Genomic DNA, 20441 nt, shown 5'->3' with positions numbered 1-20441 from the left:
AGGTTTGCAAGCACTGTTGGGGGGGGTTTAAACTAACTTGGCAGGGGGATGAGATACAGAGGGGAGCTGAAAAAGGGGGTGATGTGCTGCCAATTATAGAGAAAAAAGCAAGTCAGCTTGGTAGACAGGGCAAATATATAAGGGCAAGGCTGGATGGCATCTATTTTAATGCAAGGAGTCTTGCAAATAAGGTGGATGAACTGAAGGTGTTGATAAACACATGGGAGTATGATATTGTTGCTATCACGGAGACATGGTTGAGGGAGAGGCAAGACTGGCAGCTCAATATTCCGGGGTACAGAATCTTCAGGCAAGACAGAGGGGGAGGTATAAGAGGAGGGGGTGTCGCAATATTAATTAAGGAGTCAATTACTGCAGTAAGGAGGGATGATATATTAGCAGGTTCCTCTAATGAGGCCATATGGGTGGAGCTTAAAAACAAAAAGGGGGCAAGCACTTTGCTGGGAGTGTACTATCGGCCTCCAAACAGTCAGGGGGAGATAGAGGAACAGATATGTAGGCAAATCTCAGAGAAATGTGCAAATAATAGGGTAATAATAATGGGGGATTTCAACTTCCCCAATATTAACTGGGATAGTCAGAGTGTGAAAGGCTCAGAGGGTGTAGAATTCTTAAAGTGCATCCAGGAGAGCTTTTTGAGCCAGCATGTAGAAAGTCCTACAAGAGAGGGGGCGGTACTGGACCTAAATCTCGGGAATGTGGCCGGCCAAGTGGAAAAAGTGCTTTGGTGACAGTGACCATAATATGGTAAGATTTAAGGTGGTCACGGAAAAGGACAGGGATGGGCCGCAAATAAAGGTTCTAAATTGGGGGAAGGCCGATTTTAATAGGATAAGGCAGGATCTGGCCAAAATGGACTGGGATCAGCTACTTGTAGGAAAATCCGCATCAGAGCAATGGGAGGCTTTCAGAAGGGAGATTGAGATCATACAATGGCAACATGTTCCCGTAAAGGTCAAGGGTGGTTCCAAAAACCACAGGGAACCTTGGATGTCAGGGGATATACGAGAATGGATTAGGAAAAAAAGGAGGGCTTTTGGCAGATACAAAAGGCTAAAGACGGAGGAAGCCCTAGAGGAGTACATAAAGTGCAGGGGGGTACTTAAAAAATAAATTAGGAGATCAAGGAGGGGCCATGAAATAACACTGGTGAGCAAAATAAAGGAAAATCCTAAGATGTTTTATAAGTATATTAAGGGTAAGAGGATAACTAGGGAAAAAATAGGGCCCATTAGGGAAAAAAGTGGCAATCTGTGTGTGGAGCCGGAAGATGTAGGAGGGGTTCTAAATGAATTTTTTGCATCTGTTTTCACTATGGAGAAGGACGATGTAGACATAGAAATAGGGCAGGGGGACTGTGATATGCTCGAACATATTCACATCGAGAGGGAGGAGGTATTGGCGGTTTTAGCTGGCCTAAAAATGGATAAATCCCCAGGCCCGGATGAAATGTATCCCAGGCGGCTGTGTGAGGCAAAGGAAGAGATTGCGGGGGCTCTAACACATATATTCAGGACCTCTCTGGCCACAGGGGATGTGCCAGAGGACTGGAGAACCGCTAATGTAGTACCATTATTCAAGAAGGGAAGTAGGGAAAAACCGGGGAACTACAGGCCAGTGAGCCTAACATCAGTGGTAGGAAAATTATTGGAAAAAATTCTGAGGGACAAAATTTGTCTCCACTTGGAGAGGCAAGGATTAATCAGGGATAGTCAACATGGCTAGTCAAGGGAAGATCATGTCTGACTAATTTGATTGAATTTTTTGAGGGGGTGACTAGGTGTGTGGATGAGGGTAACGCAGTGGATGTGGTATATATGGATTTCAGTAAGGCCTTCGATAAAGTCCCGCACAGGAGGCTGGTCAAGAAGGTAAGAGCCCATGGAATCCAGGGTGCCTTGGCACATTGGATACAAAACTGGCTTAGTGACAGAAGGCAGAGGGTGATGGTCGAAAGTTGCTTTTGTGACTGGAAGCCTGTGGCCAGTGGGGTACCACAGGGATCGGTGCTGGGTCCCTTGCTGTTTGTGGTCTACATTAATGACTTGGATATGAATGTAAAAGGTATGATCAGTAAGTTCGCAGATGATACAAAAATTGGTAGGGTGGTAAATAGCGAGGAGGGTAGCCTCAGTCTGCAGGACGATATAGATGGGTTGGTCAGATGGGCGGAACAGTGGCAAATGGAATTTAACCCGGAAAAGTGCGAGGTGATGCGCTTTGGGGGGACTAACAAGGCAAGGGAATACACAATGAATGGTAAGACCCTAGGCAAGACAGAGGGTCAGAGGGATCTGGGTGTGCAAGTACACAGATCCCTGAATGCGGCGGAACAGGTGGATAAGGTGGTAAAGAAAGGCATATGGGATACTTGCCTTCATTAGCCGAGGCATTGAATATAAGAGCAAGGAGGTTATGATGGAACTGTATAAAACACTGGTTAGGCCACAGCTGGAATACTGTGTGCAGTTCTGGTCGCCACACTACAGGAAGGATGTGATCGCGTTGGAGAGGGTGCAGGGGAGGTTCACCAGGATGTTACCGGGGCTGGAGCGCTTCAGCTATGAAGAGAGACTGGGCAGATTGGGTTTGTTTTCCTTGGAGCAGAGGAGGCTGAGGGGGGACATGATTGAGGTGTACAAAATTATGAGGGGCATAGATAGGATGGATGCTGAGGAGCTTTTTCCCTTAGTAGAGGGGTCAATAATTAGGGGGCATAGATTCAAGGTAAAGGGCGGGAGGTTTAGAGGGGATTTGAGAAAGAACTTTTTCACCCAGAGGGTGGTTGGAGTCTGGAACTCACTGCCTGAAAGGGTTGTGGAGGCAGGAACCCTCACAACATTTAAGAAGCATTTGGATGAGCACTTGAAATGCCATAGCATACAAGGCTACGGACCAAATGCTGGAATATGGGATTAGATCAGACAGGGCTTGATGGCCAGCACGGACACGATGGGCCGAAGGGCCTCTATCCGTGCTGTATAACTCTATGACTCTATGACTCTAACTTCCTCACTTTCTTCCCCTCTTTTGTTTTCAGGAGATTCTCCGGGATAGGTAGGTATGACCTTAGCGGGCGTCCCATAAGAAGTTGGGCTGGTGACGTACCACACTCGAGCGGCATTGTGCGGTATACAAGCATGCTCTGGTAGAAGTCAGTTCCACTGTCTTTTGCCTTGTACATCAGTCTTTTCACTGTCTGGACCGATTTTTCCACTAGTCCATTGGACTGTGGAAAGTGAGGACTTGATGTTGTGTGGACAAAGTCCCACTCTTTGGCAAAGTGTCGGAAACTTGCATTGTAAAACTGGGGTCCGTTGTCTGTGAAGACCTCGCTTGCCACGCCATGTCTGGAGAATATGGCTTTCATACATGTTATCACAGCATCTGCAGTGGTGGTGTACAGTCTACGACCCTCTGGATACAGGGAGTAATAGTCTGTGACTACAAGATAGTCCTTCCATTGACATACGAATAGGTCAGCGCCTACCTTCTGGTAAGGTCTGTCTGGCGCTGGGTGTGGCTTTAGTGGTTCTACCGGATTGCTTGCTCGATATTTCAGGCATATTGTGCAGTTTGACACATCATTTGTCATATCTTGGTTGATTCGTGGCCAGTACTTCACCTCTCGTGCTCTTTTCTTACACTTTTCGATTCCCAGATGTCCTCCATGGATCCTTTTTCGCATCTCTTTTCTCAGACTCTTTGGGATAACTATTTTACTTCCTTTGTAGATGATGTCTTCGACCACTGATAGTTCCGCCCTGCAGTTCTAGTACTCTGCCATGTCAGGTGAGCAGTCTTGCTTCATGTTGGGCCATCCATCCAAGATGGTTTTCCTCAGTCGTCTCATTGTTTCATCTTTATTTGTCTCAGTCTTTACAAGCTCCATTTTTGCATCTGCTATGGGCAGTGCACTTGTGATCATGTCCACGTAGGCGTTCACTTTTTCATCCATTTTGGTGTTTGCGGGCTCTCCTGGGTCAACAGATCTGGACAACGTGTCTGCTGTATACATCAGCTTTCCCGATGTGTATGCAACATTCAGTGTATAGCGTTGCAGCCTGGTCATCTTTATTTGTATTCTAAGCGGACAGCTATTTAATGGCTTTTGGAACAATGCAATCAAGGGCTTATGGTCAGGCTCTACACTGATTGTTTGTCCTGACACAAACTGGTGGAATCTTTCACAGGCATATGTAATGCTGAGCAGCTCCTTTTCTATTTGAGCATATTGCGTCCCGCGTCTGTCATTGAGCGCGATGCATATGCAATAGGTTGCCAGTAGTCATATTTTTGCAGAGGAACGGCACCAAGCCCACACTGTGATGCATCTGATGATATCTTGATGGGTCTCGCTGGGTCATAAAACCTCAGAACTGGTTCCTCTGTGAGCAGTTGCTTTAGATTGCTCCATGAATTCTCATGCTCATGATTATGTTATGTTCAGTTAGTTATAATTATATATATATAATTATAATTATACTATGTTCTTTTCAGTTAGTCGTTTCAGTGGCGCCATCAATTCTGAGAGGTTGGATATGAATTTACCCATGTAGTTGATCATTCCATTAAACCTCTGCACGTCCTTTTTGCATTGTGGCTTTGGCATATTTTCAATGGCGGACACCTTTCTGGGATCTGGTCTGATGCCCTCACTGCTAAGGATATCTCCCACGAATGTCAGTTCTGTCACCCCGAGCTGGCATTTCTCTCTATTCAGCTTCAGGATTGTATTCCTTGTTGTTTCCAGCACTTTTTTCCGTCTCTCGTCATGCTCAGTTCTCGTGGTTCCCCATATTATGATGTCATCCATTGATGTATCAACTCCCTCCAGGTGCTCATAGATCATATGGATAGTTTTGTGATACACTTCAGGAGCTGAGGCAATGCCAAATGGTAACCTTAGGCATCTGTATCTGCCAAATGGACTGTTAAACGTGCACAGTCTTGAACTTGCCTCGTCCAGTTTCATCTGCCAAAATCCTGATGATGCATCTAACTTGCTGAAATACTTTGCATTTGCAAACTGTGACATGATTTCCTCACGTGTAGGAAGCTTGAAGTGCTCTCTCTTTATTGCTCTGTTTAGATCTCTTGGATCCAGGCAAATTCTGAGCTTTCCTTTCTTTTTGTCCACAACGACGAGGGAACTCACCCACTCAGTTGGCTCATCTATCTTCTGAATCACGTTCAGGCTTTCCATCCTGTCCAACTCTGCCTTTAGTTGCTTTTGAAGAGCAAACGGAACTTTTCTGCATGGATGTATGACCTTTGGCATACTTTTATCTACTCTGATCGTGTGTTCTCCTGGAAGGCAGCCTAGACCCTGAAATAGGTCGTTGTACACTTTCATGAGTTCATCATAGACTGTCTCTCCTTCACTTTCCACAACGAGGACTCTCTTTACCAGGTTCAGTCTCTCACAGGCTATGAAACCTAGTATGGCCTGCACATCCTTTGGCACCACGATTAATGCTAACGTGTGCTCTCTGTCCTTGTGTGTCAATTTGACAATGCATCTTCCTTTCACTGGTATATCAGTACCTGAGTATCCTGTCACTTTCACTTTTATTCCATGTATCTTTGGTCTGGGTCTAATTTTCTTAAAATCAGTCTCTGATATCACATTAACTTGTGCTCCAGTATCCAATTTAAATGGAATATGTATGTCATTCACTTTTAGTGTCAACATCCAGTCTCCTTTTTCTTTTTTGTTTTCAGACACATCATCCACATAGAGCTCCTCTATCCCGCTTTCATCTACTGCATGGATCTTGCTTTGTTGCTCTTGGTTCTTACAGCAACAGGCATAATGGTTGTTTTTGTTGCAACTATTGCATGTTTTACCATATGCTGGACACTTTCTTGGTGGATGTTGTATACCGCATCGACTACATGACTTTTGATTGCCCCTTTCATTTTTGTTCGCTGGCCACGCATCTTTTTTCACATTGGCGCTCTTTTTGTTAAACGGTTTGTGTCCGTTCTTTCTCACTGCATCCACGTTGCAGCTACTGTCACTGAACAGCTCCTTTGCCTGCGACTTCACAGTCTCTGTAGCCCTACACAGTGCTATGGCTTTTCCCAGGTCTAGATTTTGCTCTCTTAGCAGTCTTTCCCTTAGACCATTATCTGGAATACCACACACCAGTCTGTCTTTTATCAGCGAGTCTGTCAGTCCCCCAAATTAACACGTTTTGCTTCTGTTTCTCAGTTCAGTCACATACTGATCAATAGTCTCACCCGTTTTCTGTACACATGTGAAAAATCTGTGCCTCTCAAACGTCACGTTACATTTCGGTATGCAGTAGGCCTCAAACTGTTCCATTATTTTATCCAGCTTCATTTTGTCTCCAACAGCAGCGAATGTGAAGTTATTATACACCTCCAGCACTTCATTACCCACGACATGTAAGAACACTGACGCTTTCCTTTTATCACTTTTCTCGTCAGCTCCGATTGCCGCTATATACAACTCCAAACGTTGTTTGAATCTCCTCCAATTATCAGCCACATTACCTGTCAACTGAAGCTTCGCCCGTGGGTGTAAACCTTCCATTTTTCACTTCGGTAGCTATTCTTCAAAGGTAAGTAACGATGTTCTCTTTTGGCTTGCTAATATGTGGAGAGCTGATTTAACTTCAGGTTTTTCCTCTTCATCTCTTTCAATCGCTTCTGACACCATGTATTGATTTCTTTGTGGGTTCAATGAAGACACATTCATGAAAGAGAATGTCTTTTAATCTAAAGTTTGTGCAACTCTGTTAACAGCATTACAGGAGACACCATCTTAGAGATTCATCTAAAACGAAACTAAAACTAAACTCTCTCTCTCTCACATGCCCTCTGCTGCTAAGGCTAAATAAGCAAACAGGCAAATATGCTGGTAAGGCATAATAATCAAACAGGCAAATACCATCACTATTTGCTAATATCATTACAGTGATCAGTGCCTGAGAGCAAGTCCATGGTGATCAGTGTCTGAGTGCGAGTCCAGAGTGAGCAGTATCTGCGTGTGAGCCCATGGTGAGCAGTGTCTGAGTGTGACTCCATGTTGAGCAGTGTCCGAGTGTGAGTCCATGTTGAGCAGTGTCTGAGTGCGAGTCCAGGTTGAGCAGTGACTGAGTGTGAGTCCATGGTGATCAGTGTCTGATTGTGAGTTCATGGTGATCAGTGTCTGAGAGTGAGTTCATGGCGCACAGTGTCTGAATGTGAGTCCATTGTGATCGGTGTCCGAATGTGAGTCCAAGGTAATCAGTTTCAGAGTGCGAGTCCATGGTGACCCGTGACTGAATGTGAGTCCATGGTGATCAGTGTCTGAGTGTGAGTCCATGGTAATCAGTGTCTGAGTGTGAGTCCATGTTGAGCAGTGTCTGAGTTTGAGTCCATGGCGGGAAGTGTCAGAGTGTGAGTCCTTGGTGAGCAATGTCGGAGTGTGAGTCCAAGGTAACCAGTATCCGTGTTAGAGTCCATGGTGATCAGTTTCCTAGTGGGTGTCCATTGTGAGCAGTGTCAGAGTGTGAGTCCTTGGTGAGCAATGTCGGAGTGTGAGTCCATGGTGAGCAGTGTCTGAGTGTGTTTCCATGGAGGTCAATTTCTGAGTGTGAGTCCATGGTGGCCAGTGTCCGAATGTGAGCTCATGGTGAACAGTGTCTGAATGTGAGTCAATGGTGAGCAGTGTCAGAGTGCGAGTCCATGGTGAGCAGTGTCTGAATTTGTGACCATGGTGATCAGTGTCAGAGTGTGAGTCCATGGTGATCAGTGTCCGAGTGTGCTTACATGGTGATCAGTGAGTGCGAGTCCATGGTGATCAGTGGCTGAGTATCTGTCCCGCATGGTTATCAGTTTTGGAGTGTGACTCCATGGCGATAAGTGTACGAGTTTGAGTCCATGGTGATCAGTGTCTGAGTGTGAGTCCATGGTGATCAGTGCCTGAATGTGAGTCCATGGTGATCAGTGTCTGAGTTTGAGCCCAAGGTAATCAGTGTCTGAGTGCGAGTCCAGGGTGAGCAGTATCTGCGTGTGAGTCCAGGTGAGAAGTGTCAGAGTGTGAGTCCATGGTCAGCAGTGTCTGAGTGTGAGCCCGTGGTCAGCCGTGTCTGAGTGTGAGTCCATGGTGATCAGTGTCGGAGTGCGAGTCCAAGCCGATCAGTTTCCGAGTGAGTGTGTCTAAAGTGATCAGTGTCTGAGAGTGTGTCCAAGGTGATCAGTGTCTGAATGTGTGCCCATGGGGATCATTGTCCAACAGTGACTCGATGGTGAGCAGTGTCTGAATGTGAGTCCATGGTGAGCAATTTCTGAATGTGAGTCCATGGTGATACGTGTCCGAGTGTGAGTCCATGGTGATCAGTGTCAGAGTGTGAGTCCACGGTGATCAGTGTCTGAGTGTGAGTCCATGGTGATCCGTGTCCGAGTGTGAGTCCATGCTGATCAGTGTCAGAGTGCGAGTCTATGGTGATAAGTGTCTGAGTGCGAGTCCATGGTGAGCAGTGTCTGAATGTGAGTCCAGGCTGAACAGTGTGTGAGTGTGAGTCTATTGGTGATCAGTGTCAGAGTGTGAGTCCACGGTGATCAGTGTCCGAGTGTGGGTCAATGGTGCTCTGTGTACAAGAGTGAGTCCATGGTGAGCAGTGTCTGAGTGTGAGTCTATGCTGATCAGTGCGTGAGTGTGAGACCAATACTGATCAATGTCAGTGTGTGAGTCCACGGTGATCAGTGTCCGAGTGTGAGTCCATGGTGATCAGTATCTGAGTGTGTGTCCCTCATGGTGATCAGTTTTGGAGTGTGAGTCTATGGGGATCAGTGTACGAGTTTGAGTCCATGGTGATCAGTGTCCGAGTGTGAGTCCATGGTGAGCAGTGTCTGAGTGTGAGTCCATGTGGAGCAGTGTCTGAGTGTGAGTCCATGGTGAGCAGTGTCTGAGTGTGAGTCCATGATGATCACTGTCTGAGTGTGAGTCCACGGTGATCATTGTCTGAGTGTGAGTCCATGGTGATCAGTGCCTGAGTGTGAGTCCATGGTGATCAGTGTCTGAGTGTGAGCCCAAGCTAATCAATGTCTGAGTGCGAGTCCAGGGTGAGCAGTATCTGCGTGTGAGTCCGTGGTGAGAAGTGTCCGAGTGTGAGTCCATGGTGAGCAGTGTCTGAGTGTGAGTCCATGCTGAGCAGTTTTCGAGTGTGAGCCCATGTTGAGCAGTGTCTGAGTGTGAGTCCATGGTGAGCAGTGTCTGAGTGTGAGTCCGTGGTCAGCAGTGTCTGAGTGTGAGTCCATGGTGAGCAGTGTCTGAGTGTGAGTCTATGCTGACCAGTGCGTGAGTGTGAGTCAATACTGATCAATGTCAGTGTGTGAGTCCACGGTGATCAGTGTCCGAGTGTGAGTCCATGGTGATCAGTATCTGAGTGTGTGTCCCTCATGGTGATCAGTTTTGGAGTGTGAGTCCATGGGGATCAGTGTACGAGTTTGAGTCCATGGTGATCAGTGTCCGAGTGTGAGTCCATGGTGAGCAGTGTCTGAGTGTGAGTCCATGGTGAGCAGTGTCTGAGTGCGAGTCCATGTGGAGCAGTGTCTTAGTGTGAGTCCATGGTGAGTAGTGTCTGAGTGTCAGTCCATGGTCAGCAGTGTCTGAGTGTGAGTCCATGGTGATCAGTGCCTGAGTGTGAGTCCATGGTGATCAGTATCTGAGTGTGTGTCCCTCATGGTGATCAGTTTTGGAGTGTGAGTCCATGGGGATCAGTGTACGAGTTTGAGTCCATGGTGATCAGTGTCCGAGTGTGAGTCCATGGTGAGCAGTGTCTGAGTGTGAGTCCATGGTGAGCAGTGTCTGAGTGCGAGTCCATGTGGAGCAGTGTCTTAGTGTGAGTCCATGGTGAGTAGTGTCTGAGTGTCAGTCCATGGTCAGCAGTGTCTGAGTGTGAGTCCATTGCGATCGGTGTCCGAGTGTGAGTCCAAGGTAATCAGTTTCAGAGTGCGACTCCATGGTGATCCGTGTTTCAATGTGAGTCCATGGTGATCAGTGTCTGAGTGTGAGTCCATAGTAATCAGTGTCAGAGTGTGAGTCCATGGTGAGTAGTGTCTGAGTGTCAGTCCATGGTCAGCAGTGTCTGAGTATGAGTCCATGTGGAGCAGTGTCTTAGTGTGAGTCCATGGTGAGTAGTGTCTGAGAGTCAGTCCATGGTGAGCAGTGTCTGAGTGTGAGTCCATGGTGATCAGTGCCTGAGTGTGAGTCCATGGTGATCAGTATCTGAGTGTGAGCCCAAGCTAATCAGTGTCTGAGTGCGAGTCCAGGGTGAGCAGTATCTGCGTGTGAGTCCGTGGTGAGAAGTGTCCGAGTGTGAGTCCATGGTGAGCAGTGTCTGAGTGTGAGTCCATGCTGAGCAGTTTTCGAGTGTGAGTCCATGTTGAGCAGTGTCTGAGTGGGAGTCCATGGTTAGCAGTGTCTGAGTGTGAGTCCGTGGTCAGCAGTGTCTGAGTGTGAGTCCATGGTGAGCAGTGTCTGAGTGCGAGTCCATGGAGATCAGTGTCTGAGTGTGAGCCGATGGTGAACAGTGTCTGAGTGTGAATAAATGGTGAGCAGTGCCGGTGTTTGAGTCCATGGTGAGCAGTGTCTGAGTATGAGTTCATGGTGACCAGTGTCTGAGTGTGAGTTCATGGTGCACAGTGTCTGAATGTGAGTCCATTGCGATCGGTGTCCGAGTGTGAGTCCAAGGTAATCAGTTTCAGAGTGCGACTCCATGGTGATCCGTGTTTCAATGTGAGTCCATGGTGATCAGTGTCTGAGTGTGAGTCCATAGTAATCAGTGTCAGAGTGTGAGTCCATGGTAATCAGTGTCAGAGTGTGAGTCAATGGTGAGCAGTTTCCGAATGTGAGTCCATTGTGAGCAGTGTCTGAGTGTGAGTCCATGGTGGGCAGTGTCCAAGAGTGAGTCCATGGGGATCAGTGTCTGAGTGTGAACCCATCATGATCAGTGTCGGAGTGTGAGTCCGCAGTGATCAGTGTCTGAGTGAGTGTGTCCATGGTGACCAGTGTCCGAGAGTGAGTCACTGGTGATCAGTGTCTGAGTGAGTGTCTGTCCAGGGTGATCCGTGTCTGAGTGTGAGTCCATGGTGATCAGTGCCTGAGTGAGTGTGTGTACATGCTGATCAGTGTCTGAGTGTGAATCCATGGTGAGCAGTGCCTGAATGTGAGTCCATGCTGAAAAGTGTCTGAGAGTGAATCCATGGAGATCAGTGTCTCAGTGTGAGTCCATGGGGTCAGTGTCTGAGTGCGAGACCACGGTGATCAGTGTCTGAGTGCGAGTCCAGTGTGATCAGTGTCTGAGTGTGAGTCCATGCTGATCAGTGTCGGAGTGCGAGTCCATGCCGATCAGTATCCGAGTGAGTGTGTCTAAAGTGATCAGTGTTTGAGTGTGTGTCCAAGGTGATCAGTGTCTGAATATGTGCGCATGGGGATCAGTGTCCAAGAGTGACTCGATGGTGAGCAGTGTCTGAATGTGAGTCCATGGTGAGCAGTTTCTGAATGTGAGTCCATGGTGATCCGTGTCCGAGTGTGAGTCCATGGTGATCAGTGTCAGAGTGCGAGTCTATGGTAATAAGTGACTGAATGTGAGTCTATGGTGATAAGTGTCTGAGTGTGAGTCCATGCTGATCAGTGTGTGAGTGTGAGTCCATTGGTGATCAGTGTCAGAATGTGAGTACACGGTCATAAGTGTCTGAGTGTGAGCCCATGGTGATCCGTGTCCGAGTGTGAGTCCATGCTGATCAGTGTCAGAGTGCGAGTCTATGGTGATAAGTGTCTGGGTGTGAGTCCATGGTGAGCAGTGTCTGAGTGCGAGTCCAGGTTGAGCAGTGACTGAGTGTGAGTCCATAGTGATCAGTGTCGGAGTGTGAGTTCATGGTGATCAGTGAGTGTGAGTCCATGGTGATCAGTGGCTGAGTATCTGTCCTGCATGGTTATCAGTTTTGGAGTGTGACTCCATGGCGATAAGTGTACGAGTTTGAGTCCATGGTGATCAGTGTCTGAGTGTGAGTCCATGGTGATCAGGGCCTGAATGTGAGTCCATGGTGATCAGTGTCTGAGTTTGAGCCCAAGGTAATCAGTGTCTGAGTGCGAGTCCAGGGTGAGCAGTAGCTGCGTGTGAGTCCAGGTGAGAAGTGTCAGAGTGTGAGTCCATGGTCAGCAGTGTCTGAGTGTGAGTCCGTGGTCAGCCGTGTCTGAGTGTGAGTCCATGGTGATCAGTGTCGGAGTGTGAGTCCAAGCCGATCAGTTTCCGAGTGAGTGTGTCTAAAGTGATCAGTGTCTGAGAGTGTGTCCAAGGTGATCAGTGTCTGAATGTGTGCCCATGGGGATCAGTGTCCAACAATGACTCGATGGTGAGCAGTGTCTGAATGTGAGTCCATGGTGAGCAATTTCTGAATGTGAGTCCATGGCGTTACGTGTCCGAGTGTGAGTCCATGGTGATCAGTGTCAGAGTGTGAGTCCACGGTGATCAGTGTCTGAGTGTGAGTCCATGGTGATCCGTGTCCGAGTGTGAGTCCATGCTGACCAGTGTCAGAGAGCTAGTCTATGGTGATAAGTGTCTGAGTGCGAGTCCATGGTGAGCAGTGTCTGAATGTGAGTCCATGCTGATCAGTGTGTGAGTGTGAGTCCATTGGTGATCAGTGTCAGAGTGTGAGTCCACGGTGATCAGTGTCCGAGTGTGAGTCCATGGTGATCAGTATCTGAGTGTGTGCCCCTCATGGTAAACAGTTTTGGAGTGTGAGTCCATGGGGATCAGTGTACGAGTTTGACTCCATGGTGATCAGTGTCCGAGTGTGAGTCCATGGTGAGCAGTGTCTGAGTGTGAGTCCATGTGGAGCAGTGTCTGAGTGTGAGTCCATGGTGAGCAGTGTCTGAGTGTGAGTCCATGATGATCACTGTCTGTGTGTGAGTCCACGGTGATCATTGTCTGAGTGTGAGTCCATGGTGATCAGTGCCTGAGTGTGAGTCCATGGTGATCAGTGTCTGAGTGTGAGCCCAAGCTAATAAGTGTCTGAGTGCGAGTCCAGGGTGAGCAGTATCTGCGTGTGAGTCCTTGGTGAGAAGTGTCCGAGTGTGAGTCCATGGTGAGCAGTGTCTGAGTGTGAGTCCATGCTGAGCAGTTTTCGAGTGTGAGCCCATGTTGAGCAGTGTCTGAGTGTGAGTCCTGGTGAGCAGTGTCTGAGTGTGAGTCCGTGGTCAGCAGTGTCTGAGTGTGAGTCCATGGTGAGCAGTGTCTGAGTGTGAGTCTATGCACACCAGTGCGTGAGTGTGAGTCCAATACTGATCAATGTCAGTGTGTGAGTCCACGGTGATCAGTGTCCGAGTGTGAGGCCATGGTGATCAGTATCTGAGTGTGTGTCCCTCATGGTGATCAGTTTTGGAGTGTGAGCCCATGGGGATCAGTGCACGAGTTTGAGTCCATGGTGATCAGTGTCCGAGTGTGAGTCCATGGTGAGCAGTGTCTGAGTGTGAGTCCATGGTGAGCAGTGTCTGAGTGCGAGTCCATGTGGAGCAGTGTCTTAGTGTGAGTCCATGGTGAGTAGTGTCTGAGTGTCAGTCCATGGTCAGCAGTGTCTGAGTGTGAGTCCATGGTGATCAGTGCCTGAGTGTGAGTCCATGGTGATCAGTATCTGAGTGTGTGTCCCTCATGGTGATCAGTTTTGGAGTGTGAGTCCATGGGGATCAGTGTACGAGTTTGAGTCCATGGTGATCAGTGTCCGAGTGTGAGTCCATGCTGATCAGTGTCAGAGTGCGTGTGTATGGTGATAAGTGTCTGGGTGTGAGTCCATGGTGAGCAGTGTCTGAGTGCGAGTCCAGGTTGAGCAGTGACTGAGTGTGAGTCCATAGTGATCAGTGTCGGAGTGTGAGTTCATGGTGATCAGTGAGTGCGAGTCCATGGTGATCAGTGGCTGAGTATCTGTCCTGCATGGTTATCAGTTTTGGAGTGTGACTCCATGGCGATAAATGTACGAGTTTGAGTCCATGGTGATCAGTGTCTGAGTGTGAGTCCATGGTGATCAGGGCCTGAATGTGAGTCCATGGTGATCAGTGTCTGAGTTTGAGCCCAAGGTAATCAGTGTCTGAGTGCGAGTCCAGGGTGAGCAGTATCTGCGTGTGAGTCCAGGTGAGAAGTGTCAGAGTGTGAGTCTATGGTCAGCAGTGTCTGAGTGTGAGTCCGTGGTCAGCCGTGTCTGAGTGTGAGTCCATGGTGATCAGTGTCGGAGTGTGAGTCCAAGCCGATCAGTTTCCGAGTGAGTGTGTCTAAAGTGATCAGTGTCTGAGAGTGTGTCCAAGGTGATCAGTGTCTGAATGTGTGCCCATGGGGATCAGTGTCCAACAGTGACTCGATGGTGAGCAGTGTCTGAATGTGAGTCCATGGTGAGCAATTTCTGAATGTGAGTCCATGGTGATACGTGTCCGAGTGTGAGTCCATGGTGATCAGTGTCAGAGTGTGAGTCCACGGTGATCAGTGTCTGAGTGTGAGTCCATGGTGATCCGTGTCCGAGTGTGAGTCCATGCTGACCAGTGTCAGAGAGCTAGTCTATGGTGATAAGTGTCTGAGTGCGAGTCCATGGTGAGCAGTGTCTGAATGTGAGTCCATGCTGATCAGTGTGTGAGTGTGAGTCCATTGGTGATCAGTGTCAGAGTGTGAGTCCACGGTGATCAGTGTCCGAGTGTGAGTCCATGGTGATCAGTATCTGAGTGTGTGCCCCTCATGGTAAACAGTTTTGGAGTGTGAGTCCATGGGGATCAGTGTACGAGTTTGACTCCATGGTGATCAGTGTCCGAGTGTGAGTCCATGGTGAGCAGTGTCTGAGTGTGAGTCCATGTGGAGCAGTGTCTGAGTGTGAGTCCATGGTGAGCAGTGTCTGAGTGTGAGTCCATGATGATCACTGTCTGTGTGTGAGTCCACGGTGATCATTGTCTGAGTGTGAGTCCATGGTGATCAGTGCCTGAGTGTGAGTCCATGGTGATCAGTGTCTGAGTGTGAGCCCAAGCTAATAAGTGTCTGAGTGCGAGTCCAGGGTGAGCAGTATCTGCGTGTGAGTCCGTGGTGAGAAGTGTCCGAGTGTGAGTCCATGGTGAGCAGTGTCTGAGTGTGAGTCCATGCTGAGCAGTTTTCGAGTGTGAGCCCATGTTGAGCAGTGTCTGAGTGTGAGTCCTGGTGAGCAGTGTCTGAGTGTGAGTCCGTGGTCAGCAGTGTCTGAGTGTGAGTCCATGGTGAGCAGTGTCTGAGTGTGAGTCTATGCACACCAGTGCGTGAGTGTGAGTCCAATACTGATCAATGTCAGTGTGTGAGTCCACGGTGATCAGTGTCCGAGTGTGAGTCCATGGTGATCAGTATCTGAGTGTGTGTCCCTCATGGTGATCAGTTTTGGAGTGTGAGCCCATGGGGATCAGTGCACGAGTTTGAGTCCATGGTGATCAGCGTCCGAGTGTGTGTCCATGGTGAGCAGTGTCTGAGTGTGAGTCCATGGTGAGCAGTGTCTGAGTGTGAGTCCATGATGATCACTGTCTGTGTGTGAGTCCACGGTGATCATTGTCTGAGTGTGAGTCCATGGTGATCAGTGCCTGAGTGTGAGTCCATGGTGATCAGTGTCTGAGTGTGAGCCCAAGCTAATAAGTGTCTGAGTGCGAGTCCAGGGTGAGCAGTATCTGCGTGTGAGTCCTTGGTGAGAAGTGTCCGAGTGTGAGTCCATGGTGAGCAGTGTCTGAGTGTGAGTCCATGCTGAGCAGTTTTCGAGTGTGAGCCCATGTTGAGCAGTGTCTGAGTGTGAGTCCTGGTGAGCAGTGTCTGAGTGTGAGTCCGTGGTCAGCAGTGTCTGAGTGTGAGTCCATGGTGAGCAGTGTCTGAGTGTGAGTCTATGCACACCAGTGCGTGAGTGTGAGTCCAATACTGATCAATGTCAGTGTGTGAGTCCACGGTGATCAGTGTCCGAGTGTGAGTCCATGGTGATCAGTATCTGAGTGTGTGTCCCTCATGGTGATCAGTTTTGGAGTGTGAGCCCATGGGGATCAGTGCACGAGTTTGAGTCCATGGTGATCAGTGTCCGAGTGTGAGTCCATGGTGAGCAGTGTCTGAGTGTGAGTCCATGGTGAGCAGTGTCTGAGTGCGAGTCCATGTGGAGCAGTGTCTTAGTGTGAGTCCATGGTGAGTAGTGTCTGAGTGTCAGTCCATGGTCAGCAGTGTCTGAGTGTGAGTCCATGGTGATCAGTGCCTGAGTGTGAGTCCATGGTGATCAGTATCTGAGTGTGTGTCCCTCATGGTGATCAGTTTTGGAGTGTGAGTCCATGGGGATCAGTGTACGAGTTTGAGTCCATGGTGATCAGTGTCCGAGTGTGAGTCCATGCTGATCAGTGTCAGAGTGCATGTGTATGGTGATAAGTGTCTGGGTGTGAGTCCATGGTGAGCAGTGTCTGAGTGCGAGTCCAGGTTGAGCAGTGACTGAGTGTGAGTCCATAGTGATCAGTGTCGGAGTGTGAGTTCATGGTGATCAGTGAGTGCGAGTCCATGGTGATCAGTGGCTGAGTATCTGTCCTGCATGGTTATCAGTTTTGGAGTGTGACTCCATGGCGATAAATGTACGAGTTTGAGTCCATGGTGATCAGTGTCTGAGTGTGAGTCCATCGTGATCAGGGCCTGAATGTGAGTCCATGGTGATCAGTGTCTGAGTTTGAGCCCAAGGTAATCAGTGTCTGAGTGCGAGTCCAGGGTGAGCAGTATCTGCGTGTGAGTCCAGGTGAGAAGTGTCAGAGTGTGAGTCCATGGTGATCAGTGCCTGAGTGTGAGTCCATGGTGATCAGTATCTGAGTGTGTGTCCCTCATGGTGATCAGTTTTGGAGTGTGAGTCCATGGGGATCAGTGTACGAGTTTGAGTCCATGGTGATCAGTGTCCGAGTGTGAGTCCATGCTGATCAGTGTCAGAGTGCGTGTGTATGGTGATAAGTGTCTGGGTGTGAGTCCATGGTGAGCAGTGTCTGAGTGCGAGTCCAGGTTGAGCAGTGACTGAGTGTGAGTCCATAGTGATCAGTGTCGGAGTGTGAGTTCATGGTGATCAGTGAGTGCGAGTCCATGGTGATCAGTGGCTGAGTATCTGTCCTGCATGGTTATCAGTTTTGGAGTGTGACTCCATGGCGATAAATGTACGAGTTTGAGTCCATGGTGATCAGTGTCTGAGTGTGAGTCCATGGTGATCAGGGCCTGAATGTGAGTCCATGGTGATCAGTGTCTGAGTTTGAGCCCAAGGTAATCAGTGTCTGAGTGCGAGTCCAGGGTGAGCAGTATCTGCGTGTGAGTCCAGGTGAGAAGTGTCAGAGTGTGAGTCCATGGTCAGCAGTGTCTGAGTGTGAGTCCGTGGTCAGCCGTGTCTGAGTGTGAGTCCATGGTGATCAGTGTCGGAGTGTGAGTCCAAGCCGATCAGTTTCCGAGTGAGTGTGTCTAAAGTGATCAGTGTCTGAGAGTGTGTCCAAGGTGATCAGTGTCTGAATGTGTGCCCATGGGGATCAGTGTCCAACAGTGACTCGATGGTGAGCAGTGTCTGAATGTGAGTCCATGGTGAGCAATTTCTGAATGTGAGTCCATGGTGATACGTGTCCGAGTGTGAGTCCATGGTGATCAGTGTCAGAGTGTGAGTCCACGGTGATCAGTGTCTGAGTGTGAGTCCATGGTGATCCGTGTCCGAGTGTGAGTCCATGCTGACCAGTGTCAGAGAGCTAGTCTATGGTGATAAGTGTCTGAGTGCGAGTCCATGGTGAGCAGTGTCTGAATGTGAGTCCATGCTGATCAGTGTGTGAGTGTGAGTCCATTGGTGATCAGTGTCAGAGTGTGAGTCCACGGTGATCAGTGTCCGAGTGTGAGTCCATGGTGATCAGTATCTGAGTGTGTGCCCCTCATGGTAAACAGTTTTGGAGTGTGAGTTCATGGGGATCAGTGTACGAGTTTGACTCCATGGTGATCAGTGTCCGAGTGTGAGTCCATGGTGAGCAGTGTCTGAGTGTGAGTCCATGTGGAGCAGTGTCTGAGTGTGAGTCCATGGTGAGCAGTGTCTGAGTGTGAGTCCATGATGATCACTGTCTGTGTGTGAGTCCACGGTGATCATTGTCTGAGTGTGAGTCCATGGTGATCAGTGCCTGAGTGTGAGTCCATGGTGATCAGTGTCTGAGTGTGAGCCCAAGCTAATAAGTGTCTGAGTGCGAGTCCAGGGTGAGCAGTATCTGCGTGTGAGTCCGTGGTGAGAAGTGTCCGAGTGTGAGTCCATGGTGAGCAGTGTCTGAGTGTGAGTCCATGCTGAGCAGTTTTCGAGTGTGAGCCCATGTTGAGCAGTGTCTGAGTGTGAGTCCTGGTGAGCAGTGTCTGAGTGTGAGTCCGTGGTCAGCAGTGTCTGAGTGTGAGTCCATGGTGAGCAGTGTCTGAGTGTGAGTCTATGCACACCAGTGCGTGAGTGTGAGTCCAATACTGATCAATGTCAGTGTGTGAGTCCACGGTGATCAGTGTCCGAGTGTGAGTCCATGGTGATCAGTATCTGAGTGTGTGTCCCTCATGGTGATCAGTTTTGGAGTGTGAGCCCATGGGGATCAGTGCACGAGTTTGAGTCCATGGTGATCAGCGTCCGAGTGTGTGTCCATGGTGAGCAGTGTCTGAGTGTGAGTCCATGGTGAGCAGTGTCTGAGTGTGAGTCCATGATGATCACTGTCTGTGTGTGAGTCCACGGTGATCATTGTCTGAGTGTGAGTCCATGGTGATCAGTGCCTGAGTGTGAGTCCATGGTGATCAGTGTCTGAGTGTGAGCCCAAGCTAATAAGTGTCTGAGTGCGAGTCCAGGGTGAGCAGTATCTGCGTGTGAGTCCTTGGTGAGAAGTGTCCGAGTGTGAGTCCATGGTGAGCAGTGTCTGAGTGTGAGTCCATGCTGAGCAGTTTTCGAGTGTGAGCCCATGTTGAGCAGTGTCTGAGTGTGAGTCCTGGTGAGCAGTGTCTGAGTGTGAGTCCGTGGTCAGCAGTGTCTGAGTGTGAGTCCATGGTGAGCAGTGTCTGAGTGTGAGTCTATGCACACCAGTGCGTGAGTGTGAGTCCAATACTGATCAATGTCAGTGTGTGAGTCCACGGTGATCAGTGTCCGAGTGTGAGTCCATGGTGATCAGTATCTGAGTGTGTGTCCCTCATGGTGATCAGTTTTGGAGTGTGAGCCCATGGGGATCAGTGCACGAGTTTGAGTCCATGGTGATCAGTGTCCGAGTGTGAGTCCATGGTGAGCAGTGTCTGAGTGTGAGTCCATGGTGAGCAGTGTCTGAGTGCGAGTCCATGTGGAGCAGTGTCTTAGTGTGAGTCCATGGTGAGTAGTGTCTGAGTGTCAGTCCATGGTCAGCAGTGTCTGAGTGTGAGTCCATGGTGATCAGTGCCTGAGTGTGAGTCCATGGTGATCAGTATCTGAGTGTGTGTCCCTCATGGTGATCAGTTTTGGAGTGTGAGTCCATGGGGATCAGTGTACGAGTTTGAGTCCATGGTGATCAGTGTCCGAGTGTGAGTCCATGCTGATCAGTGTCAGAGTGCATGTGTATGGTGATAAGTGTCTGGGTGTGAGTCCATGGTGAGCAGTGTCTGAGTGCGAGTCCAGGTTGAGCAGTGACTGAGTGTGAGTCCATAGTGATCAGTGTCGGAGTGTGAGTTCATGGTGATCAGTGAGTGCGAGTCCATGGTGATCAGTGGCTGAGTATCTGTCCTGCATGGTTATCAGTTTTGGAGTGTGACTCCATGGCGATAAATGTACGAGTTTGAGTCCATGGTGATCAGTGTCTGAGTGTGAGTCCATGGTGATCAGGGCCTGAATGTGAGTCCATGGTGATCAGTGTCTGAGTTTGAGCCCAAGGTAATCAGTGTCTGAGTGCGAGTCCAGGGTGAGCAGTATCTGCGTGTGAGTCCAGGTGAGAAGTGTCAGAGTGTGAGTCCATGGTCAGCAGTGTCTGAGTGTGAGTCCGTGGTCAGCCGTGTCTGAGTGTGAGTCCATGGTGATCAGTGTCGGAGTGTGAGTCCAAGCCGATCAGTTTCCGAGTGAGTGTGTCTAAAGTGATCAGTGTCTGAGAGTGTGTCCAAGGTGATCAGTGTCTGAATGTGTGCCCATGGGGATCAGTGTCCAACAGTGACTCGATGGTGAGCAGTGTCTGAATGTGAGTCCATGGTGAGCAATTTCTGAATGTGAGTCCATGGTGATACGTGTCCGAGTGTGAGTCCATGGTGATCAGTGTCAAAGTGTGAGTCCACGGTGATCAGTGTCTGAGTGTGAGTCCATGGTGATCCGTGTCCGAGTGTGAGTCCATGCTGACCAGTGTCAGAGAGCTAGTCTATGGTGATAAGTGTCTGAGTGCGAGTCCATGGTGAGCAGTGTCTGAATGTGAGTCCATGCTG

Source organism: Somniosus microcephalus, unplaced genomic scaffold (assembly GCF_052327205.1).
Source record: "Somniosus microcephalus isolate GS21.2 unplaced genomic scaffold, FLI_Smic_1.0 unresolved_chr1, whole genome shotgun sequence".
In the NCBI taxonomy this organism is placed as follows: Eukaryota; Metazoa; Chordata; class Chondrichthyes; order Squaliformes; family Somniosidae; genus Somniosus; species Somniosus microcephalus.
The sequence above is the reverse complement of the archived record's forward strand: the minus strand, read 5'-3'. Positions refer to the sequence as shown.